Source organism: Cervus canadensis, chromosome 16 (assembly GCF_019320065.1).
Source record: "Cervus canadensis isolate Bull #8, Minnesota chromosome 16, ASM1932006v1, whole genome shotgun sequence".
Taxonomy (NCBI): Eukaryota; Metazoa; Chordata; class Mammalia; order Artiodactyla; family Cervidae; genus Cervus; species Cervus canadensis.
Genome location: NC_057401.1, coordinates 24,861,344 through 24,884,287, shown reverse-complemented (window position 1 = coordinate 24,884,287; position 22,944 = coordinate 24,861,344). Strand labels below are relative to the sequence as shown.

Sequence of the window (22,944 nt, the reverse complement as noted above, 5' to 3'; positions counted from 1 at the left end):
GTAGGAAAACCAGGCACCTCTTAAATGCTTGGCAGAGGGGAATTCTTCTGCCCTTCTGCCTTCCTCTTATTGTTGTAAGAGGAAGTCTTACAACAGATGCGTCTATTCAACGCATGTAAACTTAGGTCCGGAAAAAGTTCTTTCCACTTTCTCGATCTCTGGCGCTACAACAAAAGAATTACCCGCAGCTGTAGCTCTTAGGGCAAGGCGATGAGGGCCGGGTCCGCCCTTCTCCTGACCCCTTTTTCACTAAGTGGGGAAATGAGTCTGGGGGTGCCCAGCTGCGGCGCGACCACAGTCCATCAAAAGTGCGTTGTCCAAACCTTATCCAGAGCCTCGTGTGTGCTTATTTCAAGAACTTTAGTTTACTTTTGGGGTGGAGTGGGGAAGTCACATTTGTATTTTGTAATTTGAATAGCTAGCAAAAAAAAGTGGTCTCTTATTTTCAAATGTTTATACCAGGAGGATAAATCTTTGCTAAACTGCCCTCCTTTGAGGCATGTAGCCAGTTGCTGTCCTTGATCCTGAAAGAAATCTAATGCAGAAGATCCTGTAGCCTTTGCTCCAGGTTAGAGAAATAGCAGAAATACAGAAAAATAGCAGAGAAACATTAATAGTTCTCACCCCCAGCAGAGAATAGGCATCAATTAGTTTTCTTGTCTAATCCTGGGTCTGCTACTTCACAGATATTCTCTTCTGGGACCCCAAAGATGTTTTGAGGGGCCATCAACCCTAATCTAGAGGTTTCAGATAAAGTTACTTTCACCTTGAGATTCAGTCCCTGGAGACCACCACCTTCCTAAGAGCTAATGGACCCTTCAGTCCAAGCTTTTCAGCTCTCTTTAAGTACCCTTTATTAACAGAAGCTATGGAAATATAACATCATTTTCTTATCTTCGAAGTGTTGAGGCTTGTTCTTAACAAAGCAGTGAGAAATAACTTTAGAGGAATGTGGTACTGCAAGGCATGAAGTCAGGTTCAGAGTTTTTTCCCCCCCAGAGTTGGTTAACAGGGACAACTCGACACCTTGCTGCAAGCCCCCAGAGGTGATATAAAATGACAGCTGCCCAGTTTGTGTAGTTCCTTCTTCCTCCTGCTCCAGGTGTTTCCATACTCAAGGAACAGGTTTTCTCTTAATTCAGGATGATTGCAATAAAGCTTTCTCATTTGTGATCTGAACCCAAGTTCCCAGGAAAACAGCATCATTGTTTGATACCATGAATATCCAAGATTAAAGTGAATAATTGAAAGCTCTCAGTTTGTAACAGCTGCAGTTTTTTATGGCATGACCCTATCTGTATAAAATTTTTGAACACTCATCATTATTATGCATACATATTTGTAGTTGTTTATAGGCTATATCCATGTATAATTGTTCAATATAAATACCAAAAATTAAAATGTAAAAGGCTCATGTATGTGTATTTATACATCTAGCATATACTCCAGCATATAAGTCAACCACTGTAGAAACTTAAAACCCTCAAATCTCACTTTAACACTTAGATTCAGATCGACTCTCTGTAAACATTCTCACAGGTATTTAAGAAAAAGCGGTGCTCTTAGTTTGGTTTCATATTTATCACCTTTCATTGATCTTCCTGGATTTAAGTGCTTGCAATCATTGAAGTAACCAGCAGGTTGAGAATGGACAAGAAAGACCATAAGAGGCCTGCATAATCCATAAACCAAGTAATAGGTCCATAGAGGAAAGGGAAATGTGATTTTTAAATGCATGACGTCACTTACACTCTCTAGTGTGTTGTTTGGCCAAGGATAATCCTTGCCCCTGGATTCTAGGCCTCATCTTTTGCTATCTCTGGTACCCTGCCCAAGTCACCCCTGTCTAAAGAATATTTTCAAATCCCTAATTTCCCCTCGGGCTGTAAATATTCTAATTTCCCTCTTAGTAAGCAAGTCCTCCATTAGTATGTAATTTGGCCGCTCTTTCCTCCCGAAACACCGTCCATCCCTGGCTTCTGTTCTCCCTGTTTGTCTCCTATTTTCCTGGCTGTTCTTCCTTAGTCTCCTTCACAGGCTTGGCTCTTTGGCCCAGTCCTTGTTGGTGTTCACAGAGTTCCATGCTGGATCCTCTTCCTTCTACCAGTTCTCTTTGGGCCTGCCCACCACTCAGGTCAGCATCTCCGGTCAGACTCCTGTACTGAGTTCTGGTTCAGTAAATATCTCCACCTAGGTGACCTCGTGTCCCCAACCAAAGTGGATGCCTCTCTGAAATTTTTTCCTACATCATCTAGTAGTGCTTAATGGCAGCATTATCCTGCAAACATGAAAATCAGGGATCTCTTCCCTTGTTGGCAGCCTCACAGCCCATCTCCAAGTTCTGTCTGTTCTCCCCAACTCATGTGCCTTCTGCTCCCACCTAGTTCAGGCCCTCAGTTTTTTGTTTCTGGACCCCTACTGTTATTAAGCTGGTTTAACCGTTTGTCGCTTTGTCACCAGGATTATCTTTTTAAACATTTATCTGTATCCAGTCACCCCCTTGCGTCAAACATTGAGTGGCTGCCCAAATCATGTAGTGCAAAGTCCCAACTTCGTAGCATGTCGTAAAAATCTTTCACCATCTGACCACAGCCTTCCTCTTCAGCTTCTTCTGTACCATACTCGCCCTGCACACACACATAAGCACACGCACTGCACATAGGCACACTCACAGTACATACATCCCAGAGCCTCGCGTACACACCTTTGCACACCATTCTGTATTCTGACTGCACTTGATCATACCATATTTGGTATTAGAATATTTTCCAGACTATGTTATTTTTTGCCTTCACTGCCTTGATGCTTTTTCCCTTTTTCTCTCATCCCTTTGCAACTCACCTTTGTCATAAGTTAAAAGAGACAACCCCAAGTAAAATGATAAAGTAGGGAAGTTTTTATAATAAAAAGAGAAATTTTAAGTAATCTCTTATTTTCAGGACCTATCCTCAATGACCTCTCTTCACTCAGCCTCAGCCCCTCAACCACCTTAGGCCACCATCCAATATGGTAACTCCCTTCCTCTGTGACTCTCCGTCTACATCTGCCCAATGTACACTAAGTTTTACTCTCCTAAATACTGGTTCTGGAGCCACTGTTTTGATTCACATTCATGGACTGGGGCTCAGTATTCAGTTTTTAAGGGACTTCCCTGGTGGTTCAGCATGTAAAGAATCCTGCTGCAATGCAGGAGACACAGGAGATGAGGGTCCAATCCCTGGGTCGAGAAGATCCCCTGAAGGAGGAAATGGTAACCCACTCCAGTATTCTTGCCTGAAAATCCCATGAACAGAGGAGCCTGCCAGGCTACAATCCAAAGGGTTGCAGAGAGTCGTACATGACTATGCACGCACACAGGCCGCACCATTCAGTATTTAAAAACAGTTACTCATACATTTCTGATATACAGCCAGGTTTGGAAGTAATTGCTTAAATACTGCACCTTCTCCTTCCTAACAAGTTAACATTCCAAATTGCCTGTACCACCTTGTTCTGTGGTGACCACCAAGTCAGGTGTATTTCAACACTGAGAGAACGCATCAGGTCAAGTGAATTCCCTCTAAAGTAGGTGATGACTGCTTCTGTCTTAGTGTACTGATAGCCCTGGACACGGAGAAGGCGATGGCACCCCACTCCAGTACTCCTGCCTGGAAAACCCCATGGACAAAGAAGCCTGGTAGGCTGCAGTCCATGGGATCACACAGAGTCGGACACGACTGAAGCGACTTAGCAGCAGCAGCCCTGGGCATATAAAAAAGGAAGAAGCCTATTAACGTAAAGAGATGAGCGTCTAATGGTAGAATTTTAGACATTCAGCAAAATAAAGACCATTCAGTCTGTGTATCAAAAATAAAAAATTTCTAGTGTACTATCAGCACCGTTTGCATTTCCACTGTGATCACCCTTTCCTGTTCTTCATTAAGCACAAGACCGAGAGCATCGTCTTCTACGGCAGACTCGCTTCCTCTTAGATGACATTAGCCAGCAGCTACTTTCAAGGGGACAGTCAGAGAGTTGTTCCCAAATGTTGATTGCTAGAAGTAACAGGTTCTCTTTGATTCATTTTCCTTTCCAACTTCATAGTCTTCACTAGGAATGTATTGGTTGAAATACCATGTCTGTCTGTCTCTTTCTGAAAACATATGTAAACCTTCTCTACTTCCCCACAGTAACTCCCATTTGGACAAAATGTTCAAGATATGATAAAAAGATATTTCAACACTCTGTCTTTGCTTAAATTTGACATAGCATATCTGCTGTTTCAAAAATCACGTCTACTACTCAAACCAACTCAGCTAGACACCCATATTTATTTGAATTTAAGTGATACGTGGGCCCTTACGTGCCAAAAATGTTTGCTATTATACATTATCAATAAGACAGCACTTATTCAAAAGAAAATATAAAAAATTTCAGCAAGAATAGGGAAAATATGTGGGACTAAAAGTATCATCCTGACATCATGTAAATGCTGCCACCAAAGTCACAATCAGCCTTGCTTAGCTTCGGACATTATGGAAAGACTAAACATAGCATAAGAGGGAAAGATCCATGAAAAGCAGTTACCCTAATCAGTAACTCCGAGATGTGGAGTGTGTTTATGCTTTTGTTATGGTAACTAATGATTTACCGGGAGGAGCACACAGAATAATGACTCTCTAAAAAGAACAATCTTGATACCACAGATCCTGAGACAACAATAGGTCTTGTGTATGAAAGTGATCCCTATGATCCCCCTTCTGATGAGATGTAGGTGCTTTGCTGCTCTGGCTACAGTGAATTCCATAAAACTAGTTTTTGATCGTATCTCTATATAACATTTGCTTTATGTAAGGCAGTGTGCTGGGTCCAATGTAGAACTGTAGGGAACGTGAAACGTGGTCCAGAGAGGTTGTGATTTACTTGGAACACATCTCACATGAGGGAAAGAAATTGTCTCAGTCCTTGGGAGGGGGCTGTCTAACCAATTTCATACCCTGCCAGCCTCCTTTCTGTCAGAAGCTCAATTACTGGGTTAATCTCCCCTCTGCACAACTAGGAGGTAATTGAAGGGTAATTGAACTGAACCAGTGATGGTGGCCCTAGATCTCTTGCTACTCTCTGATTTGGACATGGGCATATAATGGAATTTTAGCCAAAGAGATGTGGAGAAAGCTTTCTGTGTAATTTGAAAATTGTTATATTGTTTTTGTTGTATTGTCTATGCCTATAACAAAGATATAATGTAAGTTTTTATAACACAATAGATGTCATGTGGTTTCATGTAATTAATTGCTGAATGAGTACAGATACATTAATTGCTGAACGAGTGGTACAGATCTGCTCAGGGACTTTTGGGAAAGAATTTTTTATTCCTAAGAGAGATACTAGTTAATAGGCTATTGTCAGGTCTAGATGGGAATCTTGGAATAGCCATAGCCATCTTGCTTCCCTGGTGGCTCAGACGGTAAAGCGTCTGTCTACAGTACAGGAGACCTAGGTTCAATCCCTGGGTCAGGAAGATTCCCTGGAGAAGGAAATGGCAACCCACTCCAGTACTCTTGCCTAGAAAATCCCATGAACGGAGGAGCTTGGTGTCCATGGGGTCTTAAAGAGTCAGACACGACTGAGCAACTTCACTCATTCACTCTCTTGCAACCATGATGTCAGCTAGCCTGGGGATAAAGCCAACACACTGGTCTAGTGGAAAGAGAGAAAGAAAGCAGGTCCTTGATACTGACTTTGGGTTTCTGAGTTACTGAAATTTCAAGTCTTCATACCTCTTGGTGTTTTTAAAAATTTCCGTATAATTTGAAACTTATGTTATTTCTATTGTTTTATTGTCTATGCCTATAACATAAACATGTAACATAAGTTCTGATAACATAATAGATGTCATATGGTCTCATGTAATTAATTGCTGAATGAGTGGTATACAACTAGATGTTGAATTCAGAAGATGGAGAAATATCACTGAGACATGTTTGAGTATCAAGCTCTGGAGAGGCCATCCTAGGGGCAGGAAATAATCATTACCGTTCAGCTCTGCTGTGAAGTGCCTTGGAGTCCAGTTCTTTTTAAATGACTGTAAGCGATAATTTATTGTGATCAGGAGTAGGCTCCATCTCCTAGTTCCTGAGCCAGATGTCTCAGATGCTTGAATAGGAAAGGAGAAGGCCATTATGCCAGGAGCACATTGCTCAAAGTATTCATAGAAAGTGAGAGCTGGGAGGTGAGCGGGCACCCTACCATGAAAGGCCTTTATAAGTCCTGGCAAGGAGCCTGGAGTTTATCCTGAGGACAGTTGGAGGGCTCTGAAGGGCCTTGAGCAGGGCAGTGATACACTCAGGTTGGCTCCTTGGCAGATCACCCAGGCAGCAGGAGGGGACAGCGGAGTGAATGGTCTCATTTTGGCGTTAGAGATGGCAGTGGTCCAAGCCCAGATAGCAGCAGTAGGGAAAGATAGCTGCGGACAGATGTGAAAGGAATTGAGGAAGAATGGGTGGGATGTGGTGATTGATCGACAGGAGTGGGAGACTGTAAGACTGATGCCTGGGTTTCTGATGTAAATAACTCAATGAGGGGGGGCATTCACTGGAACAGGGAAGCCTGAAGGAAGGTAAGATCAGAGGGAAAAGAGAGCAGTTCGGGTTGACAGGTTGAGTTTGAGACAGCCAAGTGTACACATGCAGTTATTAGGTGGTTGTGTGCAGCGGTGTTAGGAACAGGCGCGAGAGTAAGGTGGGGATGGAGAGCGAGCAGTCGTGGGCATCTGGAGAGGGATTGAAGACGTAATGTTGATGAGTCAGATGGAGACAGACTAGCAGGTGACTCTGGCTACAAGCTGACCACCTTAGAGGGTCAGAGGAGGAAGTGGAGACACCAAGAAAGAGGAGGCGCAGCTGGAGGAGGGAAAAAAGGACTGTGGGGACTGGGGCGCCACAGAGGTGTTTCGAGAGCTTGGTCCACAGGATCAGCTCCTTCACCTAAGTCAGGCAGGGCTGATGCCTTGGCGAGGGCCGTCTTCACAGAGGGATAAAGCTCAACCAGAGTGTTATGGGCTGAGGAGTCAACCAGAGATGAAGGTTGGGGACGGAGTCCGGAAGTTTGACAGGAAGAGAGGAGAAAGGAGTGAGAGGACTGAAGTGGGAACGTCTGCTGAAAAACAAACACTGGAGAAACTTGTGTAAACATCATTACTGTGAGTTTGTCTGTCTGTTTATTTTTTTACTTCCATCACTTGCAATGCTGCACGGTACCCTTGCAGTTTTGAAATTTACATTGAAGCATCCATATTTGGCAGGAGCCCATGACATGAGAGGAGAAGAGGGGAACTGATGTCCGTGGAAAGGATGCTGTCAGGGATAAAGGAGACAGAGAGGGAAACTGGATGCCCTGCAGCCCCCCTGGACAGATTAGAAACCACAGATGATCACGTGAAGGAAGGCAAAGCAGATTCTGGGCTATGAAATGGGGAGGATGTTAATTGATGAGAGAAAGGAGAAGCTGACCAAGGCCAACAGAGAGAAGACAGCAGAGCTACGGGAATCAGCACCTCCCACCCTCCCAAGTGGCTGCTCAGATTAGAGGGAGCTGATGTATATACACTTTTGTTTGCTTCAGAACATATTTACTGCATTAAAGCAGTTGTAATTAACAAGCTTAGAGCTGTTTTTAGGGTGCATAATATATAAAAATATTCCAATTCTATTAGTAGAATTAAGCTCAGTGCTTCAGTCAGACTTTCTTAAAAAAAAAAAAAAGAAATTCTTTTGTAGCTATAGATTTATGTGTCTCCAGTTAAGCTTTTAATGGTTTATTTCTATCTAGTATAATAAAGATCCTCAAAACAATCCTTTGAGAAATCTGAGTCCCATATAGCACAGAGAATTAGTGCTATCTTCAAAAGGTTCTGTTCTTAAAATAGTAAAGCCTTTTATTCTGTGTATAACTCAGTGGCTTTTTCCAAGGCATTTTAAACATTTCCATTAATATAAATTAGAAAAGAAAGCCTACTCTTAATTTTGTTAAAGTTATTAGTTCAAGGAACTTGTAGTCAAATATTTTAATCCAGTCTATGCCTGCCTACTCTTGTACATGTAAATTGCATTTACTAACCAGTATAAACTTGAACTGCATATTTTTGTAATGTTTTCAGGTTCATTGAATATTGGAACTGTTCGTAATTTTCAAATAGATTTTTCTTCCTTTGAGAGAATGGTCTGTTCTATTGATCAAACAGTTCCTAGAAGATTTCTGCAGTATTATTCTGTGTCTGAAAGAGTACCTGCAATTCCTCCTGTTATTAATTTAAAGAGACTAGAGACAGTTTGTACCATAGAAGCTTTACATAACTCCTGATCGTTGAAAGGCTTTCTGTATAAAAATGAGGTTAATGTTTAAACAGAGCAATGAAAAAAAAAAGTGATGGACACTGTATTGTCAGTGTAAGAGATTATTCCATTGTGTTCTGAAGAGCGTGTGCAAAGCTATTGTGTCCATGGATGGCTTGAACATTGGCAGTTGTCATTCTCCTGGTTCATTCAAAGGTGGCCTTTGTTGGTCTTTGTGCAGGCCTGATCTCATTTCCATGGATACCATGTAGAAATGCAGGCTGAATGCAAGCTGGCTTCTGGTCAATTCAGTCAGATAACTCTATCCCAAATTGTTTACCAGCTTCTTTCAGGTCCTTTAACTAAACAGCCTCTTGGACACTTATTAAAATATGCACACTAAACCTGATTTATAAAACCTTTTTGTAACCATATTCTGAATGTTAGTACATAACATAGATATTTCAGAGTAATTGACTTAGTTTTCTGTGTACTTATTAACATTGTTTTGGAGGGGATGGGGAACATAGCTTTGAAAATTGAGGTACTTTTATGTGCTCTTTATTCTCCTTTATATAAATTGTAATAGCCCAGATTAAAAAAAGTCTTAATGTAAAATTGAAAGATGGTTAGATAATTTATGTAAATGTCATAGTGTCTTAGTTCTTTCAGGTTGCTATAACAAAACACCACAGACTGGGTAGCTTATAGACAATACAAATGTACTTCTCACAGTTCTGGAGGCTGAGGAGTCTAAGATCAGGGTGCCAGTAGGTCACACTGTGGTGAGTGCTCTTTTCCTGGATCACAGCTGGTGCCTTTTGCCATGTCCTCATGTGGTGAAAGGGCCTACGGGCCTCTGTGGAGCCTCTCTTATGAAGTACTAATCCCCTTCATGAGGGCAAAGCCTGAGCGCCTCCCAAAGGCACCCACCCACCTCCTGGTACCGTCATCTTTGAGGGTTAGAATTTCAATACAGGAAGTTTGACAGGACACAGACATTCAGACCATAGTATGTAGTAACTATGAAGTACCTTTTATGATTGCAGTATTTAATTTTTGCCCCTAAATAATCATATTTTAACAGATTAGTATCATTTTCTTTATTTATTTTTGGCTATGGTTCAAGTGAGATGAAAACTTGAAAGTGAAAGTGTTAGTCACTCAGTCGTGTCCCACCGTGACCCCATGGACAGTAGGCTGCCAGGCTCCTCTGTCCATGGAATTCTCCAGGGAAGCATACTAGAGTGGGTAGCCATTCCCTTCTCCAGGGCATCTTCCTGACCCAGGGATTAAACCTGGGTCTCCTGCACTGCAGATGGGTTCTTAACCATCTGAGCCACCAGGGAAACCCCAAGATGTGACCTTAGCCTTTTTTAATAATACAGTTCCATAGTTTCTTATCTTTATCTGTGTTCTCTCTTTCTAAGATACAATTTAGTCCCTAACTCATATTCTATAAATCCTTTAAGTCTCAGTTTCACTGAGGCTCATGTACCCCAAATCCTAATCCAATTTAGTTGTCCTTCTCACATGAACCTTTCATAGCAGTTGTCACATTCTATCTCAATGATCTGTTTACTTGGATTTACATCCTGTAGATCACAAAATCTGAGACGATGGGAGCCATGTCTTGTTTTGTCGAATGAATGAAGCATGTATGACAGCTACTGTAGCATGAATTAAAAGCACACTTTCTGAATGAATGCCAAGCTGAAAACTTTCTAGCACTTTCCAATTTGTATATGCACAGATCCTTTTATTTACAGGTCTATCCAAACATGCTAAAATATCCCTTTAGTTGATTTTTTTTCACTTTGAGAAAGTTTGTTTGCTTTTGGAATGTTTCTCCTTTGTCTCAAAATGTCAGACTAAGATGGTGCTGTTTACAAATAACAAGATAAATAAAAGTATTAGGACAGTGCAGACATCTTTTATTTCCCCCTGAAAAACCCTTTCCCGTTCCCCTTTTCTGTATGCGTAAAGCAGCACTATAATTTATCTTAACTTGACTATCTCTCCCACTGAATACACTTTTAAGATTACCTTTCATTCTATTTATCGTTGTATTCCCAGGACCTGGCATGCTGTAAGCACCCAGAAAATGATTGGTAAAAAATTTTTAAAATAAAGACAGAATTTCCATAATAAGAGGTAAATATGTCCATCAAAGTGCTAAACTTGATTAGTACTTTAAGTTTATAGCTTTTCTTTATAAAGCAGGATATTTCAATATCCTTATAGAAAACGATGTACTGGTATTCATGTTAACAGAAAAAAAATATATTTCTTTCTTTTGATATTCGTGTGAAAGTAAATTTTCATAGATATAATCACTGTTTATATGAAAATGACTTGTTTACTCTTTTCACTTATCTTTTGTATATGCCTTGCCATGTGGTCGTTATATTTATAACTTTGCATTAATACATCCTGCCATGTCATAGTTAACTGTTGTCCCATTGTTGGATATTTAGGTTGTTTCCTGTAGGTTTTTTCCCCCCTATTGCAAGTAATGTGGCTATAAATATCATTGTATGAGAAGTTTTTTCTTTCTTTTTCCTTTTGGACAGTTTCCAAAAGCAACATTACTGGATCAAAACTTATCTTTATTTTTTAGCTCTTCTTGCATACTGAACACTGTGGTCATCAGTAGTGTCTGATTTTTACCACTTTTACCAACATTAGGCTTTAATTTATTTTTTGTAGGTTTTTTTAAACTTCTTATAGTTTGGTGAATGTAAACTGGGTGCTTCATATTTATTTTAATTCTCATCATTTATATTCATCAGAGTACATTTTAAATTACAATTTTAAAATGTCTATCTTTTGAAAAATATATTAGAGTAGGATATTCTAGTTAGTCCTAGAAGAAGCCTCAAGAGATCATCTAATATTGCCAATAAATACCTCATTTTTACAATAACTAGCTTTTGAAAATGACCGAAGTCCAGGACTCCAACCTGCAGTCTATCATTTCAAGATAGCTTTCACAATTTCTTCTGAAAATTTCTTTGATAAACTTCTCCTTGTCCCCTACTTCCAAAATGGATTATAATTCATTTTCTCTTGAGGAGTTGTAGTCATGTAGTTAAGATTTCCATACTTCTGTATGTCAGAATACTTTGAGAGAAATAAAAGACATTGTTTTCCAGAGCACTTGACTTTGAGTCTCTGAAGATTGTTCTGGTTAGCTGTTGCCGTGTAACCAGTCACCCTAAAACTTAGTGGCTTAAAATGAAGACCATCATTTGTTACCTCTCGTGGTTTCCTGCATAGGACTTTGAGAAGAGCTTGGCTGGGCCGTTCTGGCTTGAGGTCCCTTATGTGGTTACTGTCAGAGGGGAGGCAGCTCTCTCCTCACGTGGTTCCATCAAGGGGTTTCTCCAGCATGGCAGTCTCTGGGCGGCCTGATTTCTTATCGAGCAACTTGGGGATCCCAAGGCAAGTGTCCCTCTCAAAAGTGACAGAAATTTCATGATCTTTTCTAACCTAGACTTAGAAATCAGGCAACTGCATCTATTCATCAAAGAAATTACCAAACCACACCTAGATTGTAGGGGAGGAGACTTACTCAGCATTTTAATGGGAAGAGCCTCAAGTCAGTCCCAGACATGTTTTAAAACCACCACAGTGATTTAGTCAACTTAATGGTGTTTATAAGACCGTGGATTGTTTAGATCCTTCACCTCAGCTTTATTGGCATTTGAGACTCGGTAACTGGGGGCATGGAGCAGTAGGGGTGGCAGGAGGGGCTGTCCTCTGTACTTTGGGATGCTGAGTGACATCCCTGGTGTCTACCCAGTGAATGTCAGTAGGCACACCCTTTCCCCACAACAGTATGACAACCAAAATGTGCCTGGACATCACCAAAGGACCCTTGAGGGGCAAAATTGCTCCCAGTCGAAAACCCTTAATATATTAAACAGACACGTTCATGGCATCATGGGAAGAACTCCAGCTCTGAAGAGTAGATTTTAATTTTATTGCCATTTTTCTGGATGACTTTGGATAAGTCACTGGCAAACTATTCCCAGCCTTGCTGGGTCACTGGGAGGATCAAATGGAATTTTGAACAGAAAAGTATTTCGCACAGTGTAAAAGCAGATATAATGTTATTTTTCAAAATTCATATCCTTGGTGTTCATCCTTTTCATCATCATTCATTATTTTAAGGGTCCTCAGTGGAGAGCCTGTCATTTGGCAGTAGAGTGTCAGACATGGGAGGAATTGGAGGATTCAAAGTAGCTCCCCAGGCCCTCTGCTTCCCACTTCTAATGTCACCTGTGGAAGAGAATCTAGATGCTTACTGAATATAAAATTTAACACTTAAAGACTTTTAAGAAAAAACTGCACTTTTCTTTCTTAATGGAAGCAGGAGAATGTTACACTGCTGTATTTCAGAAGCAGTTTTAAGGGTCATTTTATGCCTTTGGCTTTGCACTGCTTTTTTTTCTTTTAAGCACTATAGCTATAAGCCAAACATTGTAGAGCTTAAATCTCTCTATGGAATAAATGTGTGGTTCTTTTCAAAGGGCCTATAATTTCTAAGTTTAGCTGCTTTATTATTTTTTTTTTGAGAGGACGGGGGAAGGATTTTCTAAATTCTTTCCATAGTATTGTCCTTTAAGCATGAAGACAATACTATTGAGAATGATTTCCTGTAATTTTGTACATGTTCAAGGATCTAATGCAACCTATGCCCATTTTCTGTTGTCATACATATTCTAGGTAATGATTAACTAGAGAGTTTGAAGTCTGTTTTCTTAGTTTCAAAGTCAGGGTCTGAGTAACCCATTTCCTGCGTCCGTGGCTTCCTGGAGGGTCCATGGGCTGATAATGTTTTCTTGGCTCTCATGGTGAGTATGTGTCAGCAAATTGCAGACACGCTGTCCTCCTACCCATTACACAGCAGTTCTCAGAAACTTAAATGGAAACTTATTCAGGATATGCTTTTTATGTCATAGGTGAAACTGGGATCACAAATTGACATGCCTTTTAAAATTTCTCAAAAAAAGTGCTATTGTTAGTAATATATAATGAATGATATTAATAGTTAAAATAATCATAAAAGCAGGCTGTCTTTACTAAGTGTGCATCATGTGCTGGACACTGGGTTGAGAATTTTATTATACTCTCTCTGATCACAATAAAGTAGGCATGTAGATTGGGTCTATTTCAAAGAAGAAGCTGTGGCTTATAGAAGATGAATAGCTTGTCCAAGGTCACAGAGCTATTCCAATATCAGAGGCCAAGCTTTTAGACTCTACAAAGTATTGTTGGTCTTGTCCAGTATGTGGATTTTTCAGTTAAAAAGAAAAATTCTTGAATTTCCAGCACTGGCATAGTTCTGCCACTTCATCACCCCCAAATTTAGTTGGTCTTCTTTTTAGGATTCTCCTAAAGCCAGGTAAAAAGTAAAGTTAAATGTTCCCTAAAATTCTAAATAGAAAATAAAATGTGTGTGTATATTTTTATATACAATCCGCTCCAGTATTCTTGCCTGGGAAATCCCACAGATGGAGAAGCTTGGAGGGCTATAGTCTATGGGATCGCAAAGAGTCAGGGATGACTTAGAGACTAAACAACAACAACAACTGTATGCCCATATCTGTATACATATGTATTAATCTGTCTTTTAATCCTTCTCAGAAAGAGGACTGTATCTCAAAATGTATCTTTTCAGTAATGTGAATTCAAGCATCTTTCTTTGAATTAGTCTGGAACTTATATTTGTTAATGAACCAGGTCTTTACTTATCTCCCATTGTATGTATAACTTTTTCCTATTTGGAACCAGTCTGTTGTTCCATGTCCAGTTCTAACTGGTTCCGAATAGGAAAAGCAGAACATCAAGGCTGTAATTTGTCACCCTGCTTATTTAACTTATATGCAGAGTACATCATGAGAAATGTTGGGCTGGATGAAGCACAAGCTGGAATCAAGATTGCTGGGAGAAATATCAATAACCTCAGATACGCAGACGACACCACCCTTATGGCAGAAAGTGAAGACGAACTAAAGAGCCTTTTGATGAAAGTGAAAGAGGAGAGTGAAAAAGTTGGCTTAAAGCTCAACATTCAGAAAACTAAGATCATGGCATCTGGTCCCATCACTTCATGGTAAATAGATGGGGGAACAGTGGGAACAGTGGCTGACTTTATTTTTTTTGGCTCCAAAATCACTGCAGATGGTGACTGAAGCCATGAAATTAAAAGACGTGTGCTCCTTGAAAGAAGAGTTATGACCAACCTAGATAGCATATTAAAAAGCACAGACATTACTTTACCAACAAAGGTCCATCTAGTCAAGGCTATGGTTTTTCCAGTGGTGATGTATGGATGTGAGAGTTGGACTATAAAGAAAGCTGAGCACCGAAGAATTGATGCTTTTGAACTGTTGTGTTGTAGAAGACTCTTGGGAGTCCCTTGGACTGCAAGGAGATCCAACCAGTCCATCCTAAAGGAGATCAGTCCTGGGTGTTCATTGGAAGGACTGATGCTGAAGCTGAAACTCCAGTACTTTGGCCACCTCATAAGAAGAGTTGACTCATTGGAAAAGACCCTGATGCTGGGAAAGATTGAAGGCAGGAGGAGAAGGGGACAACAGAAGATGAGATGGTTGAATGGCATCACCGACTCAATGGACATGAGTTTGAGTAAACTCCATGAGTTGGTGATGGACAAGGAGGCCTGGGGTGCTGCAGTCTGTGGGGTCGCAAAGAGTCGGACACAACTGAGCAACTGAACTGAACTGATGCATAACTTGTTAGGTGGAGAGGTGAAACAATCAGCAGTCCTTCTGTTAGTTCAACTGATTTTTATTGATCTACAATCATGTAGATACTCCTCGTACTGGCAAATATAACAGTGAACAGAACAGGTAAAGCACCTACTTTTAGGGACAAAGGCAGATTTACCATAAAACAAATGAAGCTTAAGCATCAGGACCCTCACTTCAGGCCTCTTTCCATGTATTCACATGTCTGATATTTTTATTATATATGTGAAAGTTCAGATCATTGTCTCTTTCATACCCTAACATATTTCAACAAACACATCAACAACAAACTGGTTGATAAATGTCATCAGTTCAAAAAATTTATGGATTAATCCCTGTAAAAGAAAATTTGAAGTGCCTTGAAATATTATAGCTCCTGTATGATATTGGGGGCCTTCCCTGCTGGCTCAGGTGGTAAAGAATCTGCCCGCAATGCAGGTGACCCAAGTTTGATCCCTGGGTTGGGAAGATCCCCTAGAGGAGGAAATGACAACTCACTGCAGTATTCTTGCCTGGAGAATCCCATGGACTGAGGAGCCTGATGGGCTACAGTCCATGGGGTCACAAAGAGTCAGACATGACTGAGTGACTAGTGTGTGCATGCACATACATGCACACATACACACAAGATACTGGATAACAATCCTGAATATTTACTTGACATTACAAATAAGGTATTATGGAAATGAAAGAAACTTTTTTTTAACTATAAATAAGAATAATAATCTTAAACCTTCAATTTACCATGCCAAAAAAATGAAATACTTTTTAGAGAATACACTTTTATAAAGTTATCAAGTGAAGAGGTGGTCAAAAGATGTAGAGCCAAGGCAAAATGTATTACAGAAATATTGTCAGGCAGTCAGTAAAATGTATGATTTTTTGAATATTTTTCAGTTTTTAAAACTATTTAGCATGCTAGGATTACTTTTCTTATTCTAAATAGGTATTTAATTTTATATCTGAATTTTTTCTACAATTTTTAAATTTTTTCCTGTGGAGACATTCAGCCCCAAATTGTTGAAGTGTCAATCCCTATAAAACTTAACTCTTCAAATACAGATTCTAATAAGGTTGACAGACAAATAAAAAAGATAAATATTTATATATAACGTATGAGATAAAGCTCTATTAAGAAAAAAAATAGCACAGTAAGGGGATCTGAAAATGCTGCACAGGTAGTGGGAAATCTAAAGTTATTTTTAACTTGGGGTTATATTATGTCTCTTGCTATATAACAAATTACCACACCTTGGGCAACTTAATATCATTTGGGTGAGTCAGGAATTTTGGGCATGGCTTCACTGGGATCATCTGCTTCAGAATGTCTCATAAGACTGCAGTCAAAGGTGCTGGCTCAAGGGGCAGGGGTCTCATCTGAATGCTTAACTGAGGAAGGATCCACTTCTGCTCATTTTTTAATTGTTGGCAGAACTAATCTTGTCTGGGGCTGTTGGACCGAGTGCCTCAGTTCCCCATTGGTTCTCAGCTGAAGGCTGCTTTCTATTCCTTGCCCTCTGGGCCTCTCTGCTTTGTCAACAAATGATAACATCTGCTAGCAAGATAGAAGTTGTAATTCTATGTAACGTAAATACAAAAGTAATACTCTATGATATTTGATTCTACATTTCGAATCTTCATTTCAATTGGTTTGAAGTCACAGATCCTGCCCTTAAGGGAACAGGATCACACAAAAGCACGGATAGCAGGAGATGGGGACCACTGGGAACCTGCTGACCACCACAGGTGGTGAGGAAAGGCAGCTCTGATAGATTGATGTTTGATGCAGAAACAGAAAGCTTTCTGGGAAAGGCAGCTCTGATAGATTGATGTTTGATGCAGAAACAGAAAGCTTTCTGGGACAGGGTTCCATGAAGAAGGAACAAAACAAAAGGACAAATGTCAGGGTGAGTTTAAGGAAGAGCCAGGTGAGTGAGCTAAAAAGATAGGGTAGGAGGTGAGGTCAGACAGGATGGGGAGGCAACGATTATGTAACTATTGAGACAAAACATACACAGGAGAACAATATAACATTTCAAGATGGTACATCACAGTAAGAGATGCAAGTGGTAAGTTAGAAGAAGAGTATGCAGGCTAGAATGATAGGGGAAAACCAAAAGTCTATAGAGAAATGCCTGTGAACAGAGATACAACAAAAGAAAAACTAACGTTAGTTGTGTCTATTGTCTGCATACATGGCCTCGAGATGTGTCAGGCATATTGTGTTAATGAGCAAGCTATTCTACAGGCTCTGACTTGCTAAATGGACACAAATGCTGTTCTGAGGAGGGAAAGGAAGATACAGGAGTTTCTCCTTTCACATAAAAGGAGTTTAATGTTAAAATAGAAAGTGAATTGATGAGCTGGTATCCCAGTACTTCACCCCATCCTCTCGGCCACTGGGAGCCAGTGAGTCTGCCAGATAGCAGCTCATCCTCCAACATCATTGTGGAAAAAAAGAGAATTTATTGAGTTGTTAGGAAGCGCTAAGTCATAATAAATGGGCTTAAGAAGCAATTGCTAAGAATTTAACTGAATATGTAAAAATTAAGAGAAAAATAAAAATATTCAAGTATACAAAAAAGTGTTTTAAGATGGAAATTAAAGTAAAAATTAAAATCAAAAACAAAAGAAGCAATTGTTATAGACTTTTGAAGATGTTAGTTGCCTGCAAGATCAAGAATTGTAAAAGGACATCAAAATCACCTAACAAAAAGTGTGCCACAATACTCTGATACTTGATATGCTTACTTTGTCACAAAAAATGACTTGTATTTTTTTTGTACAAAATATGAACTTTAAACTATATAACTTGAATTAGTATATATCTCTCTTGTATATGTGCATCTGTATATTGACAGGTTTGTCTTTGAAACACAGCATAGTAAATTGAAAATGTCTGATATCAATATAATCCTATTTCCCCCTGTCTTAGTCTGCTATAGTTGCTGCCGTAACAAGATACACCTGAATGGGTGACTTTAACAACAGGAATTTATTTTCTCATGGTTCTGGAGATCGTATTAATATTCCAAGATCAAGGGACCCTTAGGGTTGGTTTCTGGTGATGCCGCTCTTCCTGGCTTATAGACTTCTGGCTGCATCCTCATGTGACCTTTCCTCTGTATGTATGTGGAGAGTGAGAGATCTAGTGTCTCTTCCTCTTTTTATATGAACACCAGTCCTATAAAATTAGGTTCCCACCTTTATGATCTCTTTTAACCCATTTATTGGCTGGGATGGATGATGTAGTGCCTGCCATAGCAATCTCTGCTAAGTCACTTCAGTCATGTCCAACTCCTTGTGACCCCATGGACTGTAGCCCCACCAGGCTCATCTGTCCATGGAATTTTCCAAGAATACTGGAGTGGGTTGCCATTTCTTACTCCAGGGGATCTTCCCAACCCAGGGATCAAACCTGCGTCTCCTGTGGCTCCTGTATTGCAGGCAGATTCTTTACCACTGAGCCACCCAGGAAGTCCAACCCAATTGTTAATGCCTCCTTAAAGGTCCTACCTTCACATATAGTCACATTAGGAATTAGGGTTTCAATGTGGGAACTTGAGGAAGATACAACTCATCCATAACACCACCTAAAACTTAATTGCATAGTGATACATTCATTTCTGCAGGGAAATGATACACATATTTTTTTAAACATGAATGCAGAGTAATTATCAAAGAAATGATACGTGCACACACCATTGAAAAAACAGTGGCCATAAAATTACAAAGCAGAACAAATTTTGAAATCATTGCCCAGACATCAGCTGGAGCCCATTTGCTTCTTAAAATTGAAAGATACTTCTTTTGACTCCCTATTCCACCCTTGTAGGAAAATACAGTGCTCCCCTAAGATTTGTCTGAACCCCCAGGAGATATCCATTTTCATTGTCATTCAGTCCTCAGTATCCGGACCTGGGAGTGTTTCTTCTCTACTCTGACAGGCCTGCTCTTTGATTTTATCCTATGTACAAGCTAGTACATTAGCCCATTGTCATTTCATGGATGCTCAGATGACATGAGATTCCTGAGTTAGAGACCAAGGACTTTATTACTCACAGCACGGCAGGCAGCGCCAGCATGTTTACACCATTTCCCCTTGTGCTTGCCCATGAAGGTTCACGAGGGCCATGGGAAGGGGTCCAAATGGAAGCCTGCACACTCAGGAGGCTGCATTATGAGAGAGGAAAAGTGTTTGGTGACCTGCTGCTTCACAGCAAGAAGTCAGCACACCCGTTTTTTTGTCCTGAAGAGTGAGATCACCTCACCCTCAAGGCTTCTCACTACAAACACAGCCCAGGCAGACCTCAGTCTGGACTTTGCATTACTGGCAGACCCACTGTATTGAGTTGAATGGTAGTACCCCCAAAGATACTTCTACATCCCAATCTCCCAAATCTGTGAATATTACCTTATTTAGACAGAGAGGCTTTGAACCTGAGGCTGTGAAGATTGCTGTGTGGAAGTTGCTGGTAGAAACATGAACATCAAAGCCACTTGCATCGAGGGCTCAGAAGGAAATGAGGAATATGTTGTTGGAAACTGGAGGAAAGGTGACCCCGGGTGTATAGTGGCAGAAAGTTTGGTCTGATTGTATCCTGCTGTTGTGTGAGAAGTTTTCAAACAATGAACTTAGACGCTTAGCTGAGGAGATTTCCGAGCAAAATGGTGAAGGGGCAGCCTGCCTTTTTCCCTTGTTGAATGTAGTGAAGTGCAAGAGAAAAGATAAATTGAGGAAGAAAGTGTTAAACAAAAAGGAACAGTACTGGATTTCCCTGGTGGTCCAGTGGTTAAGAATCCACCAGCCAATGCTGGAGACACGGGTTCGATCCCTGTTCAGGGAGATTCCACATGCAGCAGGGCAACTAAGCCTGTGAGCCACAATTACTGAGACTGTGTGCCTCAGCTATGGAAGCCTGTGCACCCTAGGGCCTGTGCTCCGCAAGAGAAGGCACCACCCTGAGAAGGCCACACACCGCAACTAGAGAAACCTGCTCGTTGCAACTAGAGAAAGCCCGCACACAGCAATGAGGACCCAGCACAGCCAAAAATCAATTAATTAATTTTATAAAAGAACAGTACTTAATGATTTAAGGAATTCTCAACCTATCCATAGTTGCTTTAAAAAGCAAACATTAGGAGACTGATTGCTAGGAGAGTGTGCTCTGAAGAGAAGGCCAAGGGTGTGGTTGGAAAACATTTTGCTGAATGGATTCTGCGTGGGATTCCTGGATTCTCTCAACCATCTCACAGAGGAAGTGAGAGAGAGGTATCCAGGAAAGGTCTGTGGAGAGCCCTCTCGTCTAATGGCACAGATCCCCATGACATGCACAAGAGGCCTGCAAGGTTTACAGAAATGTTGTCTCAGCAGAAATGCTACTCCTGGACTGAAGGGGAAAGAGAAGCAGAGGCTAGTAGAGCTATTTCAGGCCCAGAGGATGGAGCCTTGAGCAATAGAGGGTTATTCAGACCTTAAAACCTAATAGAATTTGACCTGCTATGTTAAACTTTCTTGGTACCATTGACTCCTTTATTTTTTCAAATCTCTCCCTTTAAATGGAAAGGTCTTATCACAGATTACACCATCCTTTTTTGGAAGCAGAGAACTTGTTTTTGAGGTTAGTAGACCCCCAGATCAGGAGAATTCTACCCTAAGATAGATCATGCCTGAAGTTTCACCCATCCCTATTCTAGATGAAAGAGCTTCTCCTGGACTCTTCAGCCCGGTTCTCCTGGGAACCTTTGCTGTCCCTAAGAGAGGTCCTCTGTATCTTGGTGACAGCTCCACCTTCCTGCTGTCCTTGCAATGCTCAGCTCACTGCCCTGTGCCCCTGCTTCCGCCAATACCTCTGCAGCGTCTGAGGACCAGTCCTCCCCAGGCATAGGGTAGAAGTGTGCTCCATGTCCTTAGAGCAGTGACACCCTGTGCTGGCTCTTTAACAGAGATGCAGGCCTTGGAGTTCATGTATATGAGTAATGTGGATTTTATTTTTTATTGAGTTATAATTGACATATAATACTAGCTTCAAGTGTACAGTGCAATGATTTTTTAAAAATTTTTTATTAGAGTATACTTGACTTACAATGCTGTGTTTCTTTGTTAGAGCAAAATAAATCAGTTATGCAATTATATATATATATTTTTTCAGGTTCTTTTTCATAGAGGTTATTACAGAATATTGAGTAGAGTTCCTTGTGCTATACTGTGAGTCCTTATTAGGTATCTGTGTTATATATGGTAGTATGTATATGTTGGTGCTTCCCAGGTAGCACTAGTGGTAAAGAACCTGCCTGCCAATGTAGGAGATGTAGGTTCGATTGCTGGGTCGGGAAGATCCCCTGGAGGTAGGGCACGGCAACCCACTCCAGTACCCTTGCCTGGAAACCCCATGGTCAGAGAAGCCTGGCAGGCTATAGTCCTTAGGGTTGCAAAAAGTCAGACACAACTGAAGCAGCTTAGCACAACATAGCCAGCACAGAGTGTATAAATTAATCCCAACCTCCTGATTTATCACCCCCCCCCCCCACATTTTCTCTTTGGTAACTGTAAGTTTGATTTTGAGATCTGTGAGTTTTTATAAATCAGTTTATTTGTATCATTTTTGTTAAATTCCATATGTAAGTAATAGCATATGATATTTGCCTTTCTCTGTCAGACTTACTTCACTTAGTATGATCATCTCTAGGTCCATCCATATTGCTACAAAGGGCAGTTCTTTTATTCTTTTTATGGCTGAGTAATATTCCATTGTATATAAGTATCATGTTTTCTTTATTCATTCATCTGTCATTGGATGTTTAGATTGTTCCCATGTCTTGAAAATTGTAAATAGTACTACAGTGAACATTGGGGTGTGTGTATCATTTTGAGTTATGATTTTCTCAGGGATATATGCCCAGAAATGGGATCATGGATTATATGATCATTATGGTAGTTCTAATATTAGTTTTCTAAGGAACCTCCAGTGTTCTTGCCTGGAGAATCCCAGGGATGGGGGAGCCTGATGGGCTGCTGTCTGTGGGGTCACACAGAGTCGGACACGACTGAAGTGACTTAGCAGCAGCAGCAAGGAACCTCCATACTGTTCTCTATAGTGGTTGTACCAATTTACGTTCTCACCAACAGTCTAGGAGGGTTTCCTTTCCTCCACATTCTCTCCAGATTATTGCTTGTAGATTTTTTGATGATGGCCATTCTGATTGGTATGAGGCAATACCTCATTGTGATTTTGACTTGTATTTCTCTAATAATTAGTGATGTTTAGCATATTTCATATGTTTTTTTACTATCGTCTTTGGACGATATGTCTTCTTTGGAGAAATATCTATTTAGATCTTCCCATTTTTTGACTGAGTTGTTTTCAACACAGTGATTTGATACATGTATATTTGCCAAATGGTTGCCACAGTAAGTCTAGTTAACATCTATTGTTGTTGTTTAGTCACTAAATCATGTCTGACTCTTTGCAACCCCATGCAGAGGAGCCCACCAGGCTCCTCTGTCCATGGGATTTCCCAGGCAAGAGTACTGGAGTGGGTTGCCATTTCCTCCTCCAGGGGATCTTCCCAACCCAGGGATTGAGCCCACATCTCCTGAATTGCAGGTGGATTCTTTTCTGCTGAGCCACCATGGAAGTTCTCTTACCACATGTAATTATATATTTTTTTTCTTGTGATGATAACTTTTAAGGTCTATTCCCTTATAAGTTTTCAAATACACAATACAGTATTATTAACTATAGTCACCAAGCTGTACCTTATATCCCCTTGACTTATTTTATATCTGAAAGAGTTCTTATATTTTTGTTAACTATTTAACAGAGGTAAATCCTCCCCTCAAATACCAGCAT

General features: G+C 40.5%; 1 protein-coding gene across 1 annotated transcript in view; it reads left to right on the top strand.

Annotated features, from left to right (window-relative positions):
* Window positions 1-22,944, top strand: part of ITGA2 (integrin subunit alpha 2) — a 105,373-nt gene that overhangs the window by 734 nt on the left and 81,695 nt on the right. The gene's annotated exons all lie outside the window — the stretch shown is intronic.